We start from the raw sequence: 10,419 nt of genomic DNA, 5'->3' as shown, positions 1-10,419 counted from the left end.
TGTGGCTTTGAATCTTTTAATTGCCTTGTAGCTGGGACTGTCTCAATGGATGTGTTGAGAATAACTGCAGTAGAGTCCTATAGCACACTGTTAAAATGTTGGCTCCTGCGTACCACCAAAACCAAAGAGTTAAAAACTCTGTGAATAGACACAAGACATTGAATATTTAACTTCACAGTGGTGCCCGAGGCCACACATTCTTTTCTGCAAATGTAAGTGTCAAAGGTCAAATGAGCCATTAGTTCCCAATCTGAGCATAGGTCCCAGGAGGACTGACTACATGCCTTCCTGGTTACTCAGTATCTCCAGTATCATGGACAAGACAAAGGTGTTTTGTTCCAACATCTGTATCTTGTGCTCCTAGTTAGCCCTTCCATTCTCTCTCAGAATCATTCCAGTGGGGCTACTGCTCACACTCCTTCATCAAGAACCTGTCAGTCACCAGTCACTTCCCACTAGCTTAACCGAGAGCTGTGACAAGTAGTGGCCTTAGCATTCAGTTCAATGTCACACTGCTCCGGTTTCTTCCTGCTTTATAGGCTCCCTTGTCACCAGTTTTTCGACTTTCTTCCTCTTCCTCTGCCTCTCACTGACATCTAAATGTCAGAGGGGCCCTGTGCTGCAGCCCTTGAGTCTCCTCTGACCAGCCACTACCTTAGGGACCACGCCCCATCTCAAGTTCAAAAGCCATACATGAATGACTCCTAAGCTAACATCTCCCACTCCCCCTTTTCCTGAAATCCAAAGGCAGGTGTTCAGCTGCCTAGCTCACAGCTCACCCTACATGGCACTGCAGGTTGGATGCTGAATAGTTCCACAAAGCCCATGTGGTTAAGACTCAGTCCCAGATGGCATTTTGAAGGGTGGTGGAGGCTTTAAAGCCCCAGCCTACCGGGAGGTCTTTGGGTCATCAGTGGCATACCCTAAGGAGATGTGAGACCCCAGGTCTGCTTCTTCCTCTCTTTCTTTGCTTCCTGGTGACAAGACGGGCAGTTTTGCTCTGTCCTGCCTTCCAGCATCATGAAGTGCCTCGCCACAGCTCCAGACAAAGGCTCAACTCCTTCATCGTAGATGGCCACCTCTAAAGCTGTGAGTCGGGATAGACCTTTTTAATGAGATAACTGGCTCAGGTTTTTCCTCCTAGTGTGGAAAGCTGACTAATGGAGATGATCAATGTGATGGCTAGAGAGGAGAAATAAGCACAGTGCAGAAGCTTGTATATAGGTAAAAATCATTCTTTGTTTATTATAAAACCACTCAGAGAGGATTTGGAATCTTCCCAACACAGAGAAACCATCAGTGTTGAGGTGATGCTTATACTAATTTCCCTGGCTTAATCATATATTCTATAGCTGTACCAAAATATCATAGTATGTTGTAAATAGGAGCGCAGGCTGATTTTCGTCCTGGCTAGCTTTACACCAGAAATAATTACACGGAAACTGTTTTTATTTAAATACTGTCTGGCCCATTATTTCTAGCCTCATATTGTACAAATATGTATGATTATGGCATAACCAAAAGTTAATTTTTTGAAACACTTTTGAAGAGTGTACAGAAGTTATCTGAAAATAGATTTGAAAGGAAACAAATAAAACAAAGAGAGAAAGGCCCTTCTCTGAGTTCCAGAACAAGTAAGGCGGCTATAACAGGGTGACAGCATGGGCCAAGGGAAGAGGAAGTCTTTAATGCTCTGACAGATGTCTACCACTAGTTGGTGCTCTGGAGTCTTGGATTGGTGCCCTTAAGAGCTACACGGACACTGGCACACCTACCCTTCTACCATCTGGAAATGCAGCAAGAAGGCTTATCTGCCACCCAGAAAGTGAGTCGTCTCAAGGCACCAAATCAGACAGCACCTTGATTTGGAATCAAATGTAAGCGATAGAGGCCGGAGAGGTAGCTCAGCAGGTAAGATCACCAGCTGCTCTTCCAGAGGAGCCAGGTTTGATTCCCAGCTCCAACATGGTGGCTAACAATCTTTAGTGACTCCAGTTCTATAGGATCTGACATGCTTTTCTGACCTTTGTGGATACCACAGGTGTATACACACGTGTGCAAAACATTCATAAACACAAAATAGAAATAAAACTAAAAGAATTTTAAAAAGAAATATGAGCAATGCACAGGCCATGCAGTCTACACTGTTTTGTGGTAGTACCACAAAAATTAAAACATGTCTCCAAGTATTCTTGAAATCCTTAAATTCTAGAAATCCCTAGACAAGCCAGGCAGTGGTGGCACATGCCTTTAATCCCAACATTCAAAAGGCAGGGGCAGGTGGACCTCTGAGTTTGAAGCCAACCTCATCTACAGAGAAAGTTCCAGAACAGTCAAGGCTACATAGAGAAACCCTGTCTCAAAAAACAGAAGAAGAAGAAGAAGAAGAAGAAGAAGAAGAAGAAGAAGAAGAAGAAGAAGAAGAAGAAGAAGAAGAAGAAGAAGAAGAAGAAGAAGAAGAAAAAGAAGAAATCCCTAGACAATAAAAAGTGAAGAGTGAAGAACTCTATCTTTGCTTGATAGGACCACAAAATACAACCCTGGAGTTTATGGAGGGCCAACAGCATCCTGCCTTAGGGGCAAATGGAAAGGTGTGGAGTGGCCTGTGCTCTCAGTCAGTGTATTATCAGCACAGAGATGAAGGTGCCCCTTGTCATTTGCCCTGCTGGAAGAAGCTATGGGGCTAGAAGCTGAATAACACTACGCATTGATGATTACTGGGAATCAAAGTCTATCAACATCATGACTAGTTGCTCTCTTGGTATCATGAAGTGTTTAAAGGATGGAGTTTAGAACCAAAGCTAGAAGCCAGGGTCGGGGAATAACCTATAATCCGGCACACACAAGGGAGGCTGAGGCAGGAAGATCAGTGAGTTTGAGGCCAGTCTGATTTGCGAAGACCAGAAAGTGAAGTTACCCCTGATTTTTGATTTCCCAGATTCCACAAATGAAAGCAACACATTTGTGTTTATAGGAGCTGGAGAGATGACTTATGTCAGCCAGGATTCTCTAGAACAGAATTTATAGAATGAATTTCCCCACCCATCCCTTTATCTATTTATCTGTCATCTATCTATCTATCTATCTACATATAAAATGGAATTTTTACAGACTGCAGTACAGCAAATCCAGCAGTGGCTGACTGTGAACACAAAGTCCAAGAACCCAGTAGTTTCTCAATCCACAAGACTGGGTGTCTCATCTAGTCTTCTCTATCTGCTGGAATCCCAAAGAAGTAGACTCCAGTGCCAGGGAAGAAATGGATGTGCTAGCAAGTTAAGGGCAAAGCTTCCTTCTTCCACATCCTTATATAGACTTCCAGAAGAAGATGTAGCCCAGATTAAAGGTGTGTCTTCCTACCCCAAGATTGAGACCAAAGGCATAGGTCTGGACTAGAAGTGGGTTCACTCACTCAAACCAAGCAAAAAAATATCTCACAGGTGTACCCTCCATTTCTGAATTGTAGTTCATTCCCTGTGTAGTCAAGTTGACAACCAATAAGAGCCATTACGTGGCTCAATGGTTAAGAGTGAGTACTGCTTTTGCAGCAGACAGGTGTTTGATTCCCAGAACCCATATCTGATGGCTAACCACCACCTAAGTTCTGGGAGAGCCCTCTTCTGGCTTCCATAGGACACATACACACACACACACACACACACACACACACACACACACACACACATTCCTGCCTCCCCCACACTCCCACACATATATATAAAGACAAATAAAATATACATCTCTTCTAAAATTACGTTTCAGCTTACTCAGTTTACAGCATTTTGCTGCAACACAACTCAACAGAAAAAACACATCTCCAAGCAATCTTCAAAGTGTCCAAGAGCCTTCCCACGGCCACAGGACAATATGGCGCCAAAAGACAACCTGGAGGTTTCATTTGAACCTCACTCATCCAGTAGAAGATGAAATTTTTGATTCTGGAAACTTTGAACCATTTATCCAGGAGGTTAAAGTCAATGAGAAAACTGGAAATCTTGGAAATGTTGTTCACATTGAACACTTGAAGAATAAAATCACAGTTGTTTCTGAGAAACAGTTTTCTAAAAGGTATTTGAAATATCTTACCAAGAAATACCTAAGAAGAATAATCTCCATGATTGGCTTCGTGTGGTTGCATCTGACAAGGAAACCTACGAACTCCGCTATTTCCAGATTAGTCAGGATGAAGATGGGTCAGAGTCTGAAGACTAGTTGGCCTTTGTATGCTTTTAAGAAAAACTAAAATTGGACTTTTTTGGCAAATAAAGACAGAAAGTACACTGCAGGGGGCTCATTTGCTCTTGGGTTTTGCTTTTGTGATATTCAGTTCCTAGGGAGAATGAACTTTCTTCAAGGTCATCAGGCCCCCGTGATTCAGAAAACACATTTTATAGCCTAAATCATGTAAGTGTTTACTGAGCCTGGCACTATTTACTCTTTGGAGCCAAGCTGGTGAGATGGCTCAGCAAATAAATGTGTCTGTCACAAGAGGCTGACAACCTGAGCTCCATCCCCGAAACCATGTAAAAAGGCTGCGTTAATCACAGACTCCTAGATGGGAGGCGGAAACAGGAGAACTCTGCGGGATCTTTCTGCCGGCTACTCTACTGGGCAGAAATAAGAGAGATCCAACTTCAACAGGAGTGACAAGACAATCAAGTTGTCCTCTGACCCTCACCCAAGCACCATGGCACACGCTCTGCCCTACCTCCTCAACACACACAATGTTGGGAACAAAAAGAATGAGGTCAATAAAAGCCAGCTTGTGATGGTTCCTCTTACATATCCACTCTGTTAAGTCATAGAATCTGTGTATGTTGCCATGAAGCTACTTTTGAGATACTATTAACTTTTGAAATCAATAGATTTTCAGTAAAGCAGATTGTTCCATAATTTGAGTGTGTTCATCCAGTGAGCTGAAGACCTCAAAGAGCAAGTTCCCCAAAGATGAAGGAAGCAGCCTGTGCACCAGTTCCTGGCCCAGCATGACCAGATATTCTGTACACTATAGACCTGCCAACCTCCAACCATAGGAGCCAATTCCTTAAATAAGTGACTATCTCTCTGCCTGCCTCTCTCTCTCTCTCTCTCTCTCTCTCTCTCTCTCTCTCTCTCTCTCTCTCTCTCTCTCTGTGTGTGTGTGTGTGTGTGTGTATGTCCTTTCTACAGTTACTTCTCTGTCTCCTTGGAGAACCTGGCTAACATAGAAGCCAATTTTTTAAACAGACAACAGATCTGGGCAGATAGCAAAGATCTGCGGACAGCAAATAGGTATCTGGGATCATCCTTAGCATCGTTTGTCATTTGCATCCAGAAAATAGGAACAGAAGCTGCAATGCAGTCGCTGGAGTGAGGAGCTACGTGCCAAGGAAACTGGAGGTGCAATGGTTTTCAGAAAAGATTATTGACCAAGAATTGGAGGACAAGTGGGGAAGATGAATTAGAAATAGTCATGAAGGAACTTCTAGAATGTAGGGCATGTTCTTTATGCTGACTGTGGCAATATTTTTACAGGCACAGACTTAGGAAGTTACAGAATTTCATCCCTTAAGTTACTGACGTTTATTATACATAGACTGTGAAAAGAAAAGTACTGACTCAGACCAAGTACTGACTCAGAACCCCTAGACCAAGTTCTCAGCACAAAGATTTATCGGCCCCAGAGGGACAGAGGGCAGGGACTAAGGACAAAGACAGGAGATGGAGGATTCGGGAGAAAGTGGGGAGAACAAGAGAAAGAGGGCAGTTGTACTTGTTCCAGAGTAGAACAAAGGAGAACCTCTGGTTACAGAGGAGACAGACATGGCCCATAGGAAAATGGCAGTTTATAAAGGCAAAATGAGAAACCCCATGTTTGGATGTGTTTAATTTTAATTGGGCGTGTTAATAAAGTGAGACAACGGCTTTTGATTGCTGGACTTCAATACATTGATAACTAGACCTTGGCTGTCGGCCTCAGGAGGAGGAAGTGGCCAAATAGACCTTGGCAGCTAGCTTTAGGAATGTAATTTAGCAGTTTTTGAGCAAGGCAGGAAATGGGAGAGGAGGATAAGGCCCGCCACAGCCATGCCTGCCATGCTCAAGCTGGCCAGAGTCCCTTTAGATTGTTCTTAAAGCCTTTCTAAAAATACTACTATATTTCAATTATTCATTACATGTCTAGTGGTTTGTGTTTGCGTATTAATTAGTACCTAAAGTTCATCATGAACTGTACCTGTCTGTTGAAACGACTATGTTCTCTGAAAACTCATTCTGCCTTAATTTGCATCATCATGGCAGCTCCTGACTTGCTTGAGAGGCTGCTGGCCTGCTCTCTCCACTAAATGTGCGACCTTTCACAAGTCACATTCTTCACCTGAAACATGAGACGCTCTCAACACAGCTGCTATGATGATTAAATGAGCTAATGTCTGTTCAACATTTAAAACAAGGGCCAGCAAGATGGCTCAGTGGATAAAGGTGCTTGCTGCTAAGCCTTATATCCTGAGTTCGCTCTCTGAGACCCACTTGGTAAATGGAGAGAAGCAACGGCAGTAAGTTGTTCTCTGATCTCAACACATGCTCTCTCTCTCTCTCTCTCTCACACACACACACACACACACATACACACACACACACACATACACACACACAAACACAAAATAAAACAAATAAAATATAATACATTTATATTAAAATATAAAATAAAACCAGGTCTCACATTCTTGCCATTACTTACAATTGGGGATTGACATTTTTCGGGGTGGGGGACGGAGTAGCATCTGCATTTTAAAGTCTTTGGCAGAATCCCTTGCCCATAACCCACTACATGTTGGCTATAGCCCCTTCTTAGCTGTGCCAACCAAAACAATCTCCAAACATGCTCAAATACCCCCTAGAGGACAGACCAGTCAGAAATGATGACCCACATCTGTTTACTATCAGGCTATGAGACCCTTCCTCCCTTCTGCACCCCTGTGGCCACTGTGCCATACAAAAGCCACGCAAACTACTTCCCTCCTTATAGAACACCACATGGTTTGGCTGGACTTACCCTTGGGCTCAGGTCAACCCCTCCAGATGCTACTCCACCACAACACTTCCTGACCAGCCTTTACCTATGGTTCTCACACCTCAAATGAACAGGCTATCTTCACATCAGCAGGGTTTCCCACAGTGCCCCCTAAGAAGGGGACAGTCTTTCCAAGAGACACAAGAAGGCCATCACCAATGTCTCAACGTGGTTCTGCCTGTGTTTTGTTTGTAAATGGCTTCTAGCGTTGTCCCCCACTCACAGGCTCTGTCTCTAGTCTCAGAACCCTGGGACAGTTGGTTCCTTTGGGATCATGTTAAGCAGGTGAGGAACTTGGAGATGCCTGTGCTGACTGAACACTTCATGGTAAGTATTAGAATAGATTTCCTCAACAACAGAAATTTCTTCCCAAAATAAAACATTTAGTTTTGGTGAGCAAAAGGGGAAAAAAAAACAAACAGATTGGATTTAGTTGAAAAACTAATATACTAAGTGTGGTGGATTGAATAAAAGCAACCTCAATAGGGAGTGGCACTCCGAGGAGGTGTGGTCTTGTTAAAGAAAGTGTGACCTTATTGGAGGAAGAATGTCACTTGGGGTGGGCTTTGATGTTTCAGAAGCCCAAGCCACGCCTAGTGGCTCATTCTTCCTTCCTGCTGCCTGTGGATCCAGATGTAGAACTCTCAGTCCCTGTCCAGCACCATGTCTGTCTGCACACCACCATGCTTCCTGCCATGACAGTAATGGGCTAGACCTCTGAACTGTAAGCCAGACCCCAGTTAAATGTTTTCCCTTATTAGAGTTACCATGGTCTGGGTGTCTCTTCACAGCAATAGAAACCCTAACTAAGACACTTAGAAACTTGGTAGCAACTAAAACATTTTTTCTTTTTTCTTTTTTTTTTTTGGTTTTTCGAGACAGGGTTTCTCCGTAGCTTTGGAGCCTGTCCTGGAACTAGCTCTGTAGACCACGCTGGTCTCGAACTCACAGATATCCGCCTGCCTCTGCCTCCCGAGTGCTGGGATTAAAGGCGTGCGCCACCATCGCCCGGCTTAAGACATTTTTTTAATCCTGGAATTTTTTTTTTTTTACAATATAAAAAGCCTAGCAGTCTGTATATCCACTGAAGCTCTGACCTTTGACAAATGTCAATGTTAACTTCTCACTTATAGATAAATGTTTCCCCAGATGTCTTTGGATAAAGTTTCATGGCATGTATTGAAGTCACCTGAGATCAGATTTTCACACTGAGTCTGAAGGTTGCGTTTTCTTGATCTATATAAACTTGGGGGTCACCACTGCATCTTAAGAATGAGCCTACTCCAGAGTCACCTCTCATTCCAAAGTTGTCTGATCAGATGGGATGTTTCAAGCCTCCAACTCAATTCTACAATCTGTGTTGACCACCACTGAAAAGATCATCTTTGTAATAAAGGAAGACTCAACATGAAATGAGAAAAGCAGGGGACTTTTGCTGTTGACAGTAAGACAGAAAGATGGGGGTGGCAAGAGGACTAAGTTAGGGGGCTGGAGAGTTGGCTCAGCAGTGAAGAGCACTCACTGCTTCCCAGCATCTGTGGTCAGGTCAGGCAGTTCACAACCACCTGTAATTTCATCTCTAGGGGATCCTTCTCAGGCACCTGAACACACATAAGCATACACTCACACAGGCACACATCACACGGAAGTGAAAAATAAACCTTCAAAATGTAAAGGAAAAGACTAAGTTACAATTAAAAGGCAGATGTTGCACTGGGGATGGGTTTGTAAGAAGGAAAGGTGGTATCCTAAACATACAGATAGATTTTGTATTCTTTAAAAAGCGATGTTGCCTCTATAACAGAAAATAAAGACTAAACATTCACGAAGAATGACAATTGTACAATAAGCGTATAAAAAGCTAAAAACCTGGTTTATAAGTAAAGAAGTAGGTATAATTGAAAAACATGTATCGCCTCTTAAGTTGCCAAAAATTATCTTTGCATATCTTCTAGTATTGTTCACTGAACGACAAGGAAATGGGTTGCTTTGCACACCGTCAGTGGTAGTCTAAATTAACACCAAATAACACATATAAACACAAAATCATAGCCTAGGATCCCAGGATGATTCTAGTACCAGGGAGCCTGGGGCTTTCGAAACTAGAGACACTAAAATCAAGACTATAATAGGAAAGGGGAGGAATAGAATAGAGTTTCAAATTGCAGTTTTACAATTATTTTCACTGCAGGGATTTCGATAAAGGTACTTTTTACTCATCTAAGTACATTTTGTTGTTTCAAGCAATAAATAACAAATTTATTCAATAACTGTCATAAAAAATTACCTGCATAACGACTGTGTGTGGGGAGGCTAATGCATCTCTATTATAAGAAAAAGAGAGAGAAAATAGATTGAGCAATTCTATACACACGAACACTAAAATACAATCTACTAAATAATATTGTTTTAAGGGGAATTTTCAAGAGTTCAAACAAAATGAAACACTACTGGAAAATTTTTAAGTGTGCCCAAAAATATAAATATATATTTTGTGTGTTTGTGTGTGTAATGTGTATATGTGTGGTTATGCACATACATGTGTACAGGTGCACACACTCATGAATCCATGTGCACAGGCCAAAAGACGATGTTGTCTTGGATCCTGTTCTACCACTCTGCCTTGTTTCCAGGAGGCAGGGTCTCTCACTGAACCTACACCTAGGCTGTTAGTCAGCAAGTCCCAAGGATCATGCCCCCGCCCCCATGTCATTTTACATAACAATTTCAGTTCCCCCTTCCTCCCTTTGCTCCACCCTTCCCTCCCCTCAACCCCCCCCCCCCCCATCCACTCCTCAGAAGGGTAAGGCCTCCCTTGGGGTGTCACCAAAGTCTGGCATAACAAGTTGAGGCAGGACCAAGTCGCTTCCGCCTGAATTAAGGGTGAGCAAGGTGTCCCACCACAGGGAATGGATTCCAAAATGTCAGTTCACGCACCCAGAATAAGTCCTAGTCCCACTACCAGGGCTCCCTTCAACAGATCAAGCCATGTAAGTGTTATCAGCATGCAGAGGGTCTAGTTGGATCCCATGCAGGTTCCCAGCTGTCAGAGAGCTCTCACTAGTTCCGTTCAGTTGTCTCTGTGGGCTCCCCATCATGATCTTAACCCCATGCTCATAAGATCCTCTTCAACTGAACTCCAGATCAGCCCAGTGCTTGGCTGTGGATCACTACATCTGCTTCCATCAGTTACTAGATGTAGGTTCTATGGTGACAATTAGGGTAGTCACTAATCTGATTATAGAAGAAGGCCAGTTCAGGCTCTCTCTCCACTATTGCTAGGAGTCTTAGCTGGGGTCATCCTTGTTGAATCCAGGTAATTTACCTACCTACCTAGGTTTCTCCCTAACCCCATAATGGCTCCCTCT

The 10,419-nt window shown here is 43.2% G+C and overlaps 1 pseudogene; it reads left to right on the top strand.

The window, feature by feature from the left end:
* The first annotated feature begins 1,071 nt into the window (after positions 1-1,071).
* LOC142846765 (ribosomal protein eL22-like 1 pseudogene) lies at positions 1,072-4,255 on the top strand (annotated as a pseudogene).
* Positions 4,256-10,419: the final 6,164 nt, after the last annotated feature.

The sequence above is a fragment of the Microtus pennsylvanicus genome, chromosome 3 (genome assembly GCF_037038515.1).
Source record: "Microtus pennsylvanicus isolate mMicPen1 chromosome 3, mMicPen1.hap1, whole genome shotgun sequence".
Classification (NCBI taxonomy): domain Eukaryota; kingdom Metazoa; phylum Chordata; class Mammalia; order Rodentia; family Cricetidae; genus Microtus; species Microtus pennsylvanicus.
The sequence above is the reverse complement of the archived record's forward strand: the minus strand, read 5'-3'. Positions and strand labels throughout refer to the sequence as shown.